The sequence below is a fragment of the Dasypus novemcinctus genome, chromosome 19, assembly GCF_030445035.2.
Source record: "Dasypus novemcinctus isolate mDasNov1 chromosome 19, mDasNov1.1.hap2, whole genome shotgun sequence".
Classification (NCBI taxonomy): Eukaryota; Metazoa; Chordata; class Mammalia; order Cingulata; family Dasypodidae; genus Dasypus; species Dasypus novemcinctus.
Window position 1 is genome coordinate 49467720 of NC_080691.1, and position 16429 is coordinate 49484148.

Genomic DNA, 16429 nt, shown 5'->3' on the forward strand with positions numbered 1-16429 from the left:
ACTAGCCCAAGTCAGAAAGGCCAGTAGCCACCATTCTGACTCTGCCCTCAGTCTGAGGGGAAGCAGGGTTGACTGAAACTCTCAGTGTTGGTAGGAACCAGATTCTTTCACACAGATCAGCCTGCAGCCCTAACCTAGGCTTCAGCCCTGCCTCTAAGGGTGTGGAGGGTGAGGAGCCCTGCACCAGCCTACATAGGTAACTGCAGGGAACTTTGGCTGGCATAGACTGAAAATCAGAAGTCTACCAGGGCAACTGCGGTCATCTTGGACCTGCACTGCATAGATTGCTGCCCATACCTGCAGCTCCATCCCTGCCCCAGGTAGGGGAGAAAGCGATGTGAAGCTTCATCAGTCTCTCTGGGCAACTACAGTCTAGGTGTGCGCATGGATTATGCCACATAGCCATCACTCTGTCCTTACCCCTGGCAAAGGAGAAAGGTGGAAGAAGTTCCATTGGTCCCTGGAGCAACAAGGGCGGCTTGAGCCTCCACAGCTTACAGCACCAACTACATGCTTGGCTCCTATGGCATAACCAGCAAGGGAGAAACAATAGGAAGCCCTAAACTGCAGAGAAAAACTGCACCCAGAAAAAACACTCTAGTAAGCCAGATGCCAAGACACCAACCAAAAATTACAATCCACACCAGGAAACAGGAAGCAATGGCCCACTTAAAGGAAAAAGATAAGCCTCTAGATGACATAAAGGAGTTGAGACAACTAATCATAGATGTTAAAAATAAATCTCCTTAATAAATTCAATGAGATGGCTAAAGAGATTAAGGATATTAAGAAGACATTGGGGCAGCGAACTTGGCCTAGAGGTTAGGGCATCCGTCTACCACATGGGAGGTCCACGGTTCAAACCCCGGGCCTCCTTGACCCTTGTGGAGCTGGCCCGTGTGCAGTGCTGATGTACACAAGGAGTGCCCTGCCATGCAGGGGTGTCCCCCTTGTAGGGGAGCCCCATGTGCAAGAAGTGTGCCCCATAAGGAGAGCTGCCCAGCATGAAAGAAAGTGCAGCCTGCCCAAGAATGGCGCCACACACATGGAGAGGTGACACAAGATGACACAATAAAAAGAAACACCGATTCATGTGCCACTGACAACAACAACAGAAGCGAAGAAGAAGATGCTGCAAAAAGAAACAAACAACAGACAGCTGGGGTGGGGAGTGGGGGGAAGGGGGAAGAAATGAATAAATAAATAAATCCAAAAAAAAAAAAGGAAGACATTGCATGAGCACAAAGAAGATTTTGAAAGCATACATAGAAAAATAGCAGATCTTATTGGAAAGAAAAGTGCAATCAATGAAATTAAAAAAAACATTGGAATCATAACAGCAGATTTGAGGAGGCAGAAGAAAGGATTGGTGAGCTTGATGAAATGACCTCTGAAAGTGAACATACAAAGGAACAGATGAAGAAAATAATGGAAAAAATTGAACAAGCTCTCAGGGAACTAAATGACAGCAAAAAGCTTGGAAACATACGTGTCATGGGTGTCCCAGAAGAAGAGAAGGGAAAAGGGTCTGAAGGAATATTTAAAGAAATAATGGTAGAAAATTTCCCAACCCTACTAAAGGACATATATATCCCTGTCCAAGAGGCACAACGTACTCCCATCCAAAAAAATCCAAATAGACTAACTCCAAGATGCATACTCATCAGAATGTCAAAGGCCAAAGACAAGGAGAGAATTCTGAGAGCAGCAAGAGAAAAGCAATGCATAACATATAAGGGATATCCAATAAGATTAAGTGCTGATTTCTCACCAGAAATCATGGAGGCAAGAAAACAGTGGTCTGATAAATTTAAGATACTACAAGAGAAAAAGTTCCAGCCAAGAATCTTATATCCAGCAAGACTGCCTTTCAAAAATGAGGGCAAAATTAGAATATTCATAGATAAACAGAAAGTGAGAGAATTTCTAAGCAAGAGACCAGAATTTCAGGAAATACTAAACGGTGTGGTAGAGCCTGAAAAGAAAAGACAGGAGAGAGGGTTCTGGAAGAGAGTCTCAAAATGAAGAATATATCAATAAAAGTAACTAAAAGTGTCAAGAGAGTGGTAAAATAAAATGTGACAGATAAAACTAAAATAGGCAGGAATAAACTTAACCAATGATATAAAGCACTTGTATTCAGAAAACTGCAAGTCAATGTTCAAACAATTTTTTAAAAATCCCTGAATAACTGGAAGAACAGTCCATGCTCACGGATTGGAAAACTAAATATCATTAAGATGTCAATTCTAATCGAATTGATATACAGATTTAATGCAGTCCTGATAAAAATTCCACCAGCATTAAAGAAAAAATTGAAAACATGATCATTAAATTTATTTGGAAGCGTTAGGAGTCCTGAATAGCCAGAAACATCATAAAAAGGAAAAGTGAACCGTCATGTCCATACTTGAAATCATAATACCTACCTATAGTGGTGAAAAGAGCATGGTACTGCCCTAAAGACAGACACAATAGACCAATGGAAACAAATTTATGGTTCAGAAACAGACCCTCACAGGTATGATCAAGTGATTTTTGACTAGCCTGTCAAACTCACACATTGCGGGCAGAACAATCAACAAATGGTGCTAAAAGAATTGGACATCCACAGCTGAAAGGAAAGAGGATCCCTATCTCACACCTTATCCAAAAATTAACTCAAACTGGATCAAAAGACTAAAAATAAAAGCAGGAGTCATGAAACTTCTAGAAGAAATTATTGGAAAATATCTTCAAGACCTGATGGTAGGTGGTGGATTCTTAAAGGAGATAAGAGGACTGAGTGGACTACTGATGTTTAATGTGTGTAGAAGTTGTAATTAGCTTTACTGTAAAATTGTGGAAATGTATAGAGTGGATGGTAACACAGTGAGTAACAGCTAGTTTATAAATGGGGATGTGACTGAAAATGGTAGTCTAGTTATGTAAATGCTATTTGACAGATGCTTGAGAATAATCTAGGAACTGGATAGCACAATAAACCAAGAGGTGGGTAAGAATTGTGGCTGACGGTACAGATCCAAGAGTGTCCTTTGTTAGCTAGAACAAATGCATATCAGTACTGCAGGGTGTTGGGAATGTGGGGAAGCATGGGAAAAATACAGCTGGAGTGACCTCTGGACTGTGGTTAGTAGTACTAATATAATATTCTTGCATCTATGCAAAAGATGTACTGTGTTGATACTGAGGTGGTATGGAAAATGTGAGCCAAATGGACACTATGAACATGGCAAAAATCAGATGATATTATTTTATCAGTAGAAAATGACACACCACATTGTGGTGTGTTGATGGAGGGGTGTTGTTTGTGAATTCTGCACATGTGCATGATTGTTTTATAAGTTTACAACTTGTCATGAAAATTATATTTAAAAAACAATAATAGGTTTGGTTGGGGGAAAAACACACCAAATGTAAGAAAAGAGCTATGATTAGTAGTAAGGTTTTGACAGTGTTCTTTCATAGTTTGTAACAAATATCTCTTGAGAATGCAAGGTGTTGGTGGAGGTTTGTTGTATGGGACCCTGTATGATGTTATGCATGTTTGCTTTGTAAGTGCATAACTTTTACTATACACTTAATTGTTTATGTATGATATAAAGATAATAATAATCAGATTGGTTAGGGGAAAAATACTTTGTTTAGTAGTAATGTTTTGACAATGTTCTTTTAATCATTAGTTGAAAAGGTTTAAAAACAATGCAAGTAGGGAAGCGGACCTGGCCCAGGGGTTAGGGCATCTGTCTACCACATGGGAGGGCCACGGTTCAAACCCCGGGCCTCCTTGATGCATGTGGAGCTGGCGCACGTGCAGTGCTGATGTGTACAAGGAGTGCCATGCCATGCACAGGTGTTCCCCATGTAGGGGAGCCCCACATGCAAGGAGTGCACCCCGTAAGGAGAGCCGCCTAGTGTGAAAGAAAGTGCAGCCTGCCCAGGAATGGTGCCACACACACACAGAGCTGATGCAGCAAGATGATGCAACAGAAAGAGACACAGATTCCCGTACCGCTGACAACAACAGAAGCGGACAAAAACAAGAACATGCAGCAAATGGACACAGAGAACAGGCAACTGTGGTAGCGGGGGGAAGGGGAGAGAAATAAAATAAATCTTTAAAAAAAAATGTTGCAAGTTATTGGTGGTAGGGTGAGATGTTATATATTTTTGTTTGATGTTATATGTTTGTTTTGTAAGTTCACAAACTATTACACATTTCTTGTTTATGTATGTTTATGTATGAGTGATATACTTCAATAAATTATAAAAAAAATTTTTAAAAGCTGGTGTAGAGGCTGCTTTTATTGGTCATTGCACAGTTGAAAAAAAACTGCTCAAATATTTGTTTTATTTTTATGTTTCTTTAGAGAGGAATTATTCCACATGTAAAGGAAAGGGATCCTCTTTTACCCACCATGTTAACAGATGTTTCAGGATTGGAAGAAATTTGTGGAGTTCACCATTTTTAAGAGCTGTTATTTTTAGCAAAACCTTTGTCTTAAAAAAAGGAGAAAAATGACCATGATTAAGTAATACTGTCAAAAGAGCTATGAACCATGTTTTTGTTGGGATGAGATGATCTTTTCAAGTTGAAATGCCTAATGATGACTTAAAAGTTGTAATTTAACTTGAATTGATTTAATCAGGAAATTTTCCCAGTAGGCGGGAGATGTGGGATATTGCTGTGAATATAAGCTCAAATAACTTGTACAGCTTTTTCTCTGAGCAAATGTTGGGCATTCAGGTGCTTTTCCTTTGTGTTGTTAGAAGGATTTGCATCTCAAGATGAATTTAATGGTAATCTCAGCAGCAAAAATTGTGCCTAATCCTACTTTATGTATCTATGAGCCTTATCACAAAGTTGATTACTTTCTGAAGAATTTGTCCCTGAGGGAATTCCATGTTGAAAACTAAGGGTAATTTTTTTTTTTTCTGTCTCAGTGCTCCAGTTTGGTTAGAATCAGATTTAGACTGTTAGCTATAACTTAGCCAGTTTTCTTAGGCCTACTAAGGATAAGACAGAAGTAGAATTTCTGGACTTCTAGACTGTTCCCCTTATGAGCCAGGGGGTACTAAAGCCAGTCTAGAAAATAGCCCAAGATTTCTGAAATCTATTGTGATCATAATTATATGGTGTAAATATAATACCCTTTAAGTGAACTGGATCATGATATGACCTTTTTTTTAAAAGATTTATTTTTTATTTATTTCTTTCTCCTTCCCCCCCAGTTGTCTGCTGTGTCCATACGCTGTGTGTTCTTCTGTATCTGCTTGTATTCTTGTTAGTGGCACCCAGAATTTGTGTATCTTTTTGTTGCATCATCTTACTGCGTCAGCTCTCCGTGTGTGCGGTGCCATTCCTGGGCAGGCTGCACTTGTTTCACATGGGGCTGCTCTCCTTATGGGGCACACTCCTTGTGTGTGTGGCTCCCCTATCTGGGGGCACCCCTGCGTGGCACAGCACTCCTTGCACACATCAGCACTGTGCATGGGCCAGCTCCAAACGGGTCAAGGAGGCCCTGGGTTTGAATATTGGACCCCCCACGTTGTAGGTGGATGCCCTATTCATTGGGCCAAATCCACTTCCCAATATGGCCATCTTAATTGTCTATTTTATTTTATTCTCGTTCTCCCTTCTTGTGTGAGTTTTCATAATTTCCCTTGTCATCATTTTAACATCTATAAGATCAGTAATATGTTCCTTATCATTCCTGATATTAGCACTTTGTGTCTTCTTTTTCCTGATCTATTTAAAGAAAGGTTTATCAATATCATTGTAAATATTAATATATTCTATTCACTACAGTCCATAGTTTGCTTTAGGTATATTTTTGTCCCCATGTCATCCTATTATTAATACCTTTGTTTTAGTTTGCCAAAGGTTGCTGATGCAAAGTACCAGAAATGTGTTGGATTATTAGGTGATTTGTTAGGGGTAAATGCTTACAGCTTCAAGGTTGCAAAATATCCAAATCAAGGCACCATCAGAGTTGCTTTCCACCAGAGTCAGCTACTGTTGATCCTGTTGTCCAGCCACGTGGAGAAGCAAGATGGCAGTTGATCTCTGCAGAGGTCTCTGCCTTCCTCTCTGGAATCTACTGTCTACTGGAGCCCACCTGTGGGCAACCAGGCATATGGCTTGTCTCTTTACAGGTCTCCTCTATCAGAATAGGCTTCTCTGCTTTCTTCCTGAGTTAGGTAGAAGCTATCAGGCATATAGCTCATCTCTCCCTGGGATTCAGCTCTTTGAGCCTCTCAGGGGCTTCTCTCTTGCATCTCAGCTGTGGGTAAAACTTAGTCCATTTTCTCACATTGAAGGAACAAATATGGCAACTTCCTTTAGCTGAGAGTCTCTAGACCCAGCCAGAGGGCAGAGCCTCAATCTGAGTCATGCCTCATTGATGTAGTCCAGTGACAAGGTCTCACACCCACACGAATGGATTAGTTTAGAAACAATCTTTCAGTTTTGGGGATTCATGAAGGAATTTCAAACTGCCACAACCTTGTAATTGTAACATACATTTGTTTTAATTCATGGAAGAACATTCTTATATTTGTACCACTGACCATAGTCATCGTTCACAACAGGGTTCACTATCTTACACAGTCCCATGTTTCATCCTCCAGCTTTCCTTTTAGTGACACACATGACCCTATACTTGCCCTTTCAACCACAATCACACACTCATATCAGCACTGTTAATTACACCCACTCTAATGGGCTGTCATCACCTCTCTCTCCATTTCCAAACATTTACAATCAACGTTATTACAAATTCTACACAAATTAAGTGTCGGCTCCCTATTTTCTACCCTCATTCTATCTTCTGGTGAACCATATTCTAGATACTAACTCCATGAGATTGCTCATTATATTTAGTTCATACTAGTGAGATGATCCAATATTTGTCTTTCTGTGTCGAGTTATTTCACTCAACATAATGTCCTCAGGGTTCATCCATGTTGTCACATACATCAAGACTCCATTTTTTTCTTACAGTGGAATAATATCCATCATATGTATAAAGCACATTTTGTTTATCCATTCATCATTTGATAGACACTTCCATACTTTTACTGATGTAATCTTCCTTTCTATAATTTCTCCCATGCCTCTCTCTCCTGTCTTCTCTTTCCAGGCTGTAGCACTCCCTTTAGTGTTTCCTACAAAGCCTGTCTCTTGGTTACACACTCCTTCAGTTTCTACTTACCTGAATATTCTAAACATCCTCATTTTTGAAAGACAGTCTTTTTGTAAAAAAATTTATTTCTCTCCCCTCCTAACCCCCAGTTGTCTGCTCTCTGTGTCCATTTGCTGTGTGTTCTTCTGTGACCACTTCTATTCTTATCAGCGGCACCGGGAATCTGTGTTTCTTTTTGTTTCATCATCTTGCTGCATCAACTCTGTGTGTGCGGCGCCACTCCTGGGCAGGCTGCACTTTCTTTCATGCTGGGTGGCTCTACTTACAGGGTGTACTCCTTGTGTAAGGGGCTCCCCTACATGGGGGACACTCCTGCATGGCACAGCACTCCTCATGTGCATCAGCACTGTGTGTGGGCCAGCTCAACATGGGTCAAGGAGGCCTGGGCTTTGAACCATGGACCTCCCATGTGGTAGACAGATGCCCTATCCACTGGGCCAAGCCTGCTTCCCTTGAAAGACTGTCTTGCTGGATATAAGATTCTTGGCTGGCAGTTTTTTCTTTTAGTATCTTAAATGTATCATGGGTTCTGATGAGAAATCAGCATTTCATCTTATTGGGCATCCCTTGTATGTAATGAATTTCTTTTCTCTTGCTGCTCTGAGGATTTTCTCTTTATTTTTGTCATTTGACATTCTGGTTAGTATGTGTCCTGGGCTATGTCTATTCAGATAGGAGTATGTTGTGCTTCTTGGCCTGGGAAGGCGTAGCTGTGTCTTTCAATTGAGTTTGGAATTTCACTACCATTATTTCCTCAATATTCCTTCTGCCTCTTTTCCCTTTTCTTTTCCTTCTGGGCCACCCATGACAAGCATGTTTGTATGTCTCTCGCTGTAATTTAGTTCTCTTGGACTTTTTTGAAATTTTTTCCATTCTTTTCTTTATCTGTTCTTTTGTATGTTTGCTTTTGGAGGCATGTTTTCAAGCTTAGTGATCCTTTCTCCTGCCCCTTCAAATCTTGTTATATGCCTCCAGTGTATTTGCAATTTCATTCATTGTGTCTCATTCCTATAAGATCTGCTGCTTTTCTATGTTTGCTTTTGAAGTCTTCTTTGTGCTCATCCAGTGTCGTCTTAGTACCTTTAATGTCTTTAGCCATCTCATTGGATTTATTAAGGAGATTTACTTGAACATCTATGATTAGTTTTCTCAACTCCTTTATGTCATCTGGAGGCTTAGTTTCTTCCTTTGGTCCCTATCTTGTTTCTTGGTTTGGGTGGTAAATCTTTGTTGGTATTTTAGCATCTGATTTACTTGATATATTTATTCTGGGCTCATTTTCTCTCTTTACTCTAGGTCTTTCTTTTTGATTGGCTTTGTGCTACAGCCCTTGTTTGATACTTGGTTCAACTTAATTTGGAACTTCATAGTGGCTTGTGTTTAGCCAATCTAAATTTTTTTTTCAGTTCATCTTGCACTTCCTCTGTTGCTAGTTGTGGAGTAGAGCCATGGAGGCAGTTGGTACTGTAAACCATGGAGTCTAAAGCTGCCCATGTCACCCCAGGAACTGGTGAAGCTTCTTCCAGCTTTCTCCTCTGCAAGGAGAAGGGACTGAGCAACAGCTGTGTGCAGTAATTGCAATCCATGACCTGATATTAATATAGTTGCCTGGAGAGACTGATGAAATGCCTTACCCCTTTCTCAACTTCCTGGGGTGGGGATGGAGCTAAGGAGTGGGCATTAAACTAAACCCTGAAGGTCAAAACTGCTTGCAGTTGCTTAGATAAACTGATGAAGCACCTGACACTCTTCCCCTGCCAGGGGTGAGGATAGAGTCACAGGTGTGCACAACAATCTTGTCTGTTCAGGCTAAAGGTAATTGGAGTGCCCAGAGAAGCTGAGGAAGCACTGCCCCTCTTCTTCCTTGCCATGGGTGGGGATGAAGCCACAAGGGTACCCAACAGCCTAGTCTGTGTGAGCCATAAGCGACTGAAGTTGGCCGGTGAGCCTGGGGGAGTCTAGCCCTCCTTCTCCCTGTGAGAGGCAGGGATGGAGCTCAGAAGTGTCCAACAGTCTAGTTCATGGGGGCCAAATGCAGCTGCAGGTGCCCAGAGGCTCTGGGAAAACACTACCCCGCACACCATTCTATCAGGCGGGTCGGGATGCAGCTACCGGTGTCCAACCATCTAGTCCCTATGGGCCAAAAGTGCCTGCAGAACCCCAGAGATGCTGAGGAAACACTGCCTACCCTCCTTTCCTATTGGAGGCAGGCATGTAGTCACATGGGTGCTCAGCGATCTAGTTTGTGTAGACTGAAAGCGTCTATAGTTGCCTAGAGAGGCTGGTGCAAGTCCTCTTAGCTTCCTCCCCATCGGAGATGGGGCTGGGTCCTAGGCTAGGGCAGTAAGTTGATCTGGGTGGAAAGAAGCCAGTACCTATCATCACTGTGATTTTCAGTTAACCCTGCTTCCCACCAATTGCTGGAAGGTGGTGATAAATGGAGGCTGCTGATCTCTTTCCATCTTAGTTTCAGACTTTAGCCATTCTTAGTATTGGACTTCAGCCAACCTATTTTACTAATTAGTGGCTAAATCCAGTGTGTGACCATCTCTTCCTGCCCCGTTTTTTGGGAAATGGAGCTTTCCATTCCAGGTGGACAACAGCTCTTGAGCTGCCAGTGGTGGATGGGCTGTACTCAAGAATCTTCACTGCAGATGGAGACTATCCTTCTTCTGTTCATCCAAGGATATGGCAGGATGCTCTTTTTGTCCCCTGGTCCCCCCAACATGTGATTAAGATAGTTCTGGGGGCTCTGGAGACACCCAGGCACTATGGTTAGGGCAGTTAGCTCATGAGATTGGTGCCTTGCCAGTGGGCCATACTTTGAGATTTGTGCTGCCTAGTGTGACAGAATTGGACTAAGTTATGGTTTCCCTACACGTGACTCTTGGGTCCCTGCTGTTTCAACCTATAGTTGGTGCTGGAGTTGGAGGTGTATGCCCAAGGGATTTGAATCTTTAGGCTGTCCATGTGCCAGCTGGGCCCTGAGCATCAATGGAGTTGCAACACCTACTCTCCAGTTCATTGGACTCACCAGGACAACTAATAAGGATGGATGGACAACCAGCATACCAAGGAACCAGGAGGTCTACAACTGCAAACAAGAGAGTCCCATTCATCAGATGTATGGGGCTGAAGCCCCCTCTCAATTAGAGGTGGAGTGGGCATCACCATCCCATAATCCTCAAGCTTGAGGAATGAGCTACACCTGAGAGTGGACTTACTGGTATTCTGCTACATACTTATTGTGATTCTAGTAATGGAAGAACTTATATCATTGATGTGGAGGCAGTGGCCACTGGAGGTTATGCGATCAGAGAGAGGGATAGCAGGTGTACTAAGGGGGCATTTTCAGAACTTGGGATTTGTCCTAAATGACATTGCAATGACAAATACAGGCCATTGTACATCTTGCCATAACCTACAGAATTGTATGGGAGTGTAAACTACAATGTGAACTAAAATCCATGCTTAGTGGCAATACTTCAAAATGTGTTCATCAATTGCAATGAATGTACCACACTAATGAATGACATTGTTAAAGAGGGTAAATGTAGGTGATGTGGGGAGCAGGGCACAAGGGAGTCCACTATATTTTTTATGTAACATCTATATACTCTAGTATCTTTTAAAAAAATTAAAAATTTCCAAAAAGAAACATAGCTCTGACTGATTACTAACTGCACTCTAGGGCGAGCTGACACTTAGAGCACCTTACTTGTTGCCATCTTGCCCCTCCCTTGTCAGATGCCTTTTCTGGGTCAATCAAAATGATCATATGGTTTTTATCCTTTGATTTGTTGTTGTGGTATATTACATTAGTTGATTTGCTTATGTTGAACCACCATGAATACCTGGGATAAACCCACTTGAATATGGTGTATAATTCCTTTGATGTGCTGTTGGAATCTATTTGAAAGTATTTTATTGAGGATTTTTGCATTTATATTCATTAGAGAGATTGGTCTATTGGTTTTATTTTAGACTAGTATCTTTATCTGCTATAGAATTAGGGTGATGTTGGCTTCATAGAATGAGTTAGGTAGTGTTCTCTTCAATTATTTGGAATAGCGTGAGCAGGAGTGGTTTTAATTCCTCTTGGAATGACTGGTAGAATTCATTTGTGAATCATTCTAGTCCTGAGCTTTTCTTTTTTGGGAGGTTGTTTTCCTTAAAAATTCTTATTAAAACATATTCATAAACCATACAGTTCATCTAAAGTATATAATCAGTGGCATTTGGTATAATCACAGAGTTGTGCATTCATCACTTCAGTCAACATTAAAGCATTTTCATTTACTCCCCCCAAAAGGAAACAACATAAAGGAAAAATAGATGCACAAAAAACCTACCCCTTTGTAGCCACCTCTCAGTCTCTCTATCCTTCCCCTGCCATATAAAAATTGCTAATCTATTTCTGTCTTTGTAATTTATTTGCATTTATATTTTGCATAGATGGAATTCAGCAATGTATATTACTTTTTCCCCAATATAAGCACCAATTTTATTCCTAATAATCCCATAATTTAAAAAATTACTTCTTAAACTTTTTATAAAAAGTACCCCAAGTGTCATATCTGGAAATTGTTTTGTACCTAAATACTATCTTAGTTGCACTGAAACTGTCCAAAAATGCCATAGTATCTACAGATTTCATTTAAACAGTAAAAATAAAAACCTTTCTATTTATATTTCATGATAAATGATGCTACTGATACCTTCCCTTGGCAGAATTTTACTTACATAATTTTTGGTTTTACAAATATGGAACACATATATCATATATATAACTAACAAGTCAGTCTAATGGCTTGCATTGGAGACCCAGGACTTGCATTTTGCTAAACCCAAATTGAACAGAGTTGAATTTAGGTTCTTACAGAGAAAGACATGCTCTGGACATGTTGTTCTTGGTATTTCTTGAAGCAACAGATGAATTGTAAAGAGTTGAAAGTGCTTCTTATTACTCTTGATTTTGTAAAGTTCCTATAGAACAACACTAGGCTTTTCTGTATTTGAAGATCAAGCTTTGGGGTTTGAAGCAACATGGACCAAGAATGAAAAAAATAAAGTATTGGTACAGGCTTCCAGAAAAGGCTGCAAGAATTAGAGTCTACTGTCATCCAAAGCAAACTATCAATGACATTGGACAAGAGTCCTTTACTGGATAGTCTTAGATGACTTAATATTACTGGTTCAGCTTGATTTTTCCAAAGCAAGGTTTTCCTTCATCTGTCTTCAGATCCAACAAAGAGAATCAGATGTCTGAGCCAGATAATCAGCATATTAAAATTACTCTCTCCCAGCTTCCTATGTTACACTGCTTCTTTACTATGCTATTTCAGCTTTGCGTGTTGCTTTGAGAACAGTTAAAGTTGATAAAAATCTCAGTGGTAAATAAAAAATATGAACACTTCATGAATTTGCATGTCATGCTTATTTAGGGGCCATGCTAATCTTCTCTGTATGGCTCCAGTTTTAGTGTATGTGCTGCCAAAGTGAGCACTGTATTACATATTGCATAGTTTCTTTTATTTTACTTTCATTTTTTTTTCTTTCTAACATTTATTTCTCTCCACCCCCTTGTTGTTTTCACTTGCTGTGCTTGTTTCTCTTCCTTGTTTCTTTAGGAGGTACCGGGAGCCAAACCTGGGACCTCTGATGGTGGAGGGAGATACCTATCATTTGAGCCACCTCCACTTCCTGCTTTTGTTGTGTCGCTCATGATTTTCCTACCCATGTGTCTTGTTATCTTGTTGTGTCAGCTTGCCACACCTGTCCGTCACGTCAGCTCGCTGTCTACTTTTAGGAGGCACCAGAAAGCTCTGCTCCCTACTTTGTTGGGTCTCTCATTATGTTTTTTCTTGATCTCTTGCTGTGTCAGCTTACAGTACCTACCTGTTGAGCCAGCTTGCTGTCTTCTTTAGAAGGCACCGGGATCTGAACCAGTGACCTCCCATGTGGTAGGTGGGAGCAAGTTGCCTGAGCCACATCCACTTCCCATATTGGCTTTTGTAAAGGGTATTTATTTGGGGTAAAATCTTACAGTCATGGGTCATAAAGAGAAAGTTACTTCCCTCACCAGAGTCTGTTGCCATGTGTTGGAGTAAGATGGCTCTGGTGTCTGCTAGGGTTCAGCGTTCCACTTCCTCCTTAGGATCCATGGTCCCAGCTTCTTTTGATCTCAGCTACTGGCTGGCATAAGGCTCCTCTCACTCCCCAGGTCTTGTTTCTTTCTGGGCTTTCACAGCTGTTCAGAGCTCTGGTCTCTTCAGCTACCAACTACCAGATGCACTATATGGCTCTCTCCTCAGGGCTCCAGCATCCAAAACAAAACTCTGTGTTCTCCTTCTCTGTGTATTTACTTCCCTGTCTTTGATTGAGCATCCGTTTATATAGTGCAGAAAGCAGCTGGGGGTGAGAAATCAAACTGAGTCACCTTAATGATGTAAAAAAAAAAAGCCCTAATCTTGATTTAATAAAGTAAAAAGGGAAACCTCTGAATCTAATACAATCTTATATGCCCAGAGCAGACCAGTTTACAAACACAATCCATATCTATTTCTGTAGTACATAAATAATATCAAACTGCTACAACATCCTGTACAGTTTTTGATTCAAAGAAAAACCATCACAATCTTGTGAAGAAAATGGCAAATCTTTATTTCTCTCTTGGTTAGCATCCTAATCCTTGGCCTGCCAGCACAGATTTGTGTGAACTGTCACATGACTCCTCATGGAGCCCTTCCTGTGGTTTCCAGCTCTGGAGCCCTGGATTCATGAATGCTGTCAGCATTGCATTGGAACTTCTAGACCCTGGGCAGGTAGGTTTTGTACCTAAGAAGTGACTGATAATTTCCTCATGGTGACACACTTTGTTTTTTTTCCCCTGTAAATTGTAGGCTTTTTTTTTTTTTTATAATTTATCCCCCCCTTGCCATTTGCGCTTGCTGTCTGCTCTGTGTCCATTTGCTGCGCATTCTCCTGTGTGTATTTGTTCCCCTTTATTTCATCATCTTGCTGCACCAGCTGCCTGTGGTGTGGGCCATCAGCTTTCTGTGGCATGGGCCAGTTTGCCTTCACCAGGAGGCTACTGGAATTGAACGTGGGCCTCCTGTGTGGTAGATGGAGGCTCAATCACTCAAGCCACATCCTCTTCCCTAGACTATTTTTTATGAAGTTAAGTAGAGAGATAAACACAGAAGGCTGTTCCATTTAACTTCCCCAAACTCATATGCCACTTCCTTTAACCCACAGTGCCAGAAATCTTACAAGAAATAAGCAAGATTTCCAGAAGGCCTTTTCTTCCTCCTTCTCCTTAGCAGTAATATCTGGTGAATTACTTACAAAGAATTAAGTTGCTACTAACTTAAATTTTCATTGTCCAAAGAAACTCATCTTTTAAGAAGCTCACATGTGCCAGTGAATCTGCCACTACTCTTGACATGAGAGCAAAGTACAAATGACTCTAATTCTATAAAAGACTACAAGGGAAGCCTCAGTTATATTTTCTGTTGTTAAATCCCTGTGCCCATTAGGGGAGAAGCTGGAGACACCAACAAGGCAGAGCCTGCCATTTCACATGGTTCTGAAAGGTTGTCATCTTGTCATTCTGTTTTTAAATTACTCTATTTCTTAAAGTTAAGAAATGATCAAAACAAAATGGTTTACAATTCACTCACCCTGTCTTTTTATTTTATTTTTATTCTCTGTCTTGAGTGGTTATTTATTATTATTATTTTAAAGATTTATTTTTTATTTCTCTCTCCTTCCTTTCCCCTCCCCCAGTTGTCTGCTCTCTGTGTCCATTCGCTGAGTGTTCTTCTTTGTCTGCTTGTATTCTTTTCTGTAGCACCGGGAATTGGTGTCTCTTTTAGTTGCATCATCTTGCTGCGTCCACTCTCCGTGTATGCAGCGCCACTCCTGGGCAGGCTGGACCTCTTTTGTGCTGGGCTGCTCTCCTTGAGGGAGAGCAGATTTTATTTTGTTTTATTTTTGTTTGCTTGGAGGGACTGGGAATTAGACCCCAGACCTTGTACATAGGAACCTGGGGCCTTGTACATAGGACCTTGTACATAGGGCCTTGTACATGCTCAACTACTGAGCTATATGTGCTCCTGGATGAATTTATTTTTTTATATCAGAGTTACATGTTAGTTAACAAGATACTAATTACAGTAACAATAAATCTGCTTTAGTCAGCAGTTACACTCTTCCCTTATTTCTGTTCTTTCCTCAGTCTTTTGCTGTCCATTCTGACTACTTCCATCTGAGAACAGATGTAGATGTTATGGGGCAGAGGAACTATTTTGCAGTTGAAGATACTCCTTCCTTTTGGGCTGGGGCTGGTCCATCATCATTGTGTTCATTGTCCATTGCAGGCCTGAAGAACTGGAGAGTAGGAACTGGCCATGTATCTGCTGGCTTTCAGACTCCGCTAGCACTGGAAGAGTACAAAAGGCTTTAAGTCTCTGAGAAATAGTCTAAATAATTAAAATGAAAATTATAGGTTCATAAAAGGAGAAGAATCATAGTTAGGGGATTTATAAATGAGGATAACTATGTTCTATTGGGGAAATACCTTTTCATATATCCCCAGATAGAGCCTGCTGAGGGTGTGCTGGTTTCATGAGGCCCTGTGGTCTGCCTATGCTGTCCAGATGTTCCTAGGACCCTAAGGGGCAGGCTTTATTTTATATATTTTTTTATTTAATTTTAAAAGATATATAGATAATAGAAATTGCTACAGTAAAAAATATAGGAGGTTCCCATATGCTTCACTCCTCACAACCCCGACTTTTCCCACATCAACAACTTCTTTCAGTAGTGTGATACATTAATTGCATTTGATGAATACAATTTGGAGCACTGCTACACAGTATGGATTATAGTTTACATTGTAGTTTACACTCTCTCTCAGTCTATTCAGTGGGTTATGGCAGGACATATAATGTCATGCATCTGTCCCTGCAATATCATTCAGGACAACTCCAAGTCCCTGAAATGTCCCCATATCACACCTCTTTTTCCCTCTCCCTGCCTTCAGCAACTCCACTGGCCACTGTCTCCACATGAATGATATAATTTCTTTCACTGGTAGAGTCACAATAATTCTATAGTAGAATACCAGTAAGTGCACAGTTATTCCTCCATCCTGAGGACCCTGGGATGGCAATGCCCACTCCACCTCTCAACTGAGAGGGGCCTTTGAACCCACATGACTG

At 40.9% G+C, this 16429-nt stretch overlaps 1 non-coding gene and 1 pseudogene across 1 annotated transcript; both read right to left on the minus strand.

The window, feature by feature from the left end:
* Positions 1–11579: 11579 nt before the first annotated feature.
* Positions 11580–12491, minus strand: LOC131274458 (coiled-coil domain-containing protein 138 pseudogene; annotated as a pseudogene).
* A 113-nt stretch (positions 12492–12604) lies between these two features.
* LOC131274710 (U6 spliceosomal RNA) lies at positions 12605–12711 on the minus strand. The gene has a single exon (XR_009181996.1). It is a non-coding gene; the product is annotated as a U6 spliceosomal RNA (small nuclear RNA).
* Positions 12712–16429: the final 3718 nt, after the last annotated feature.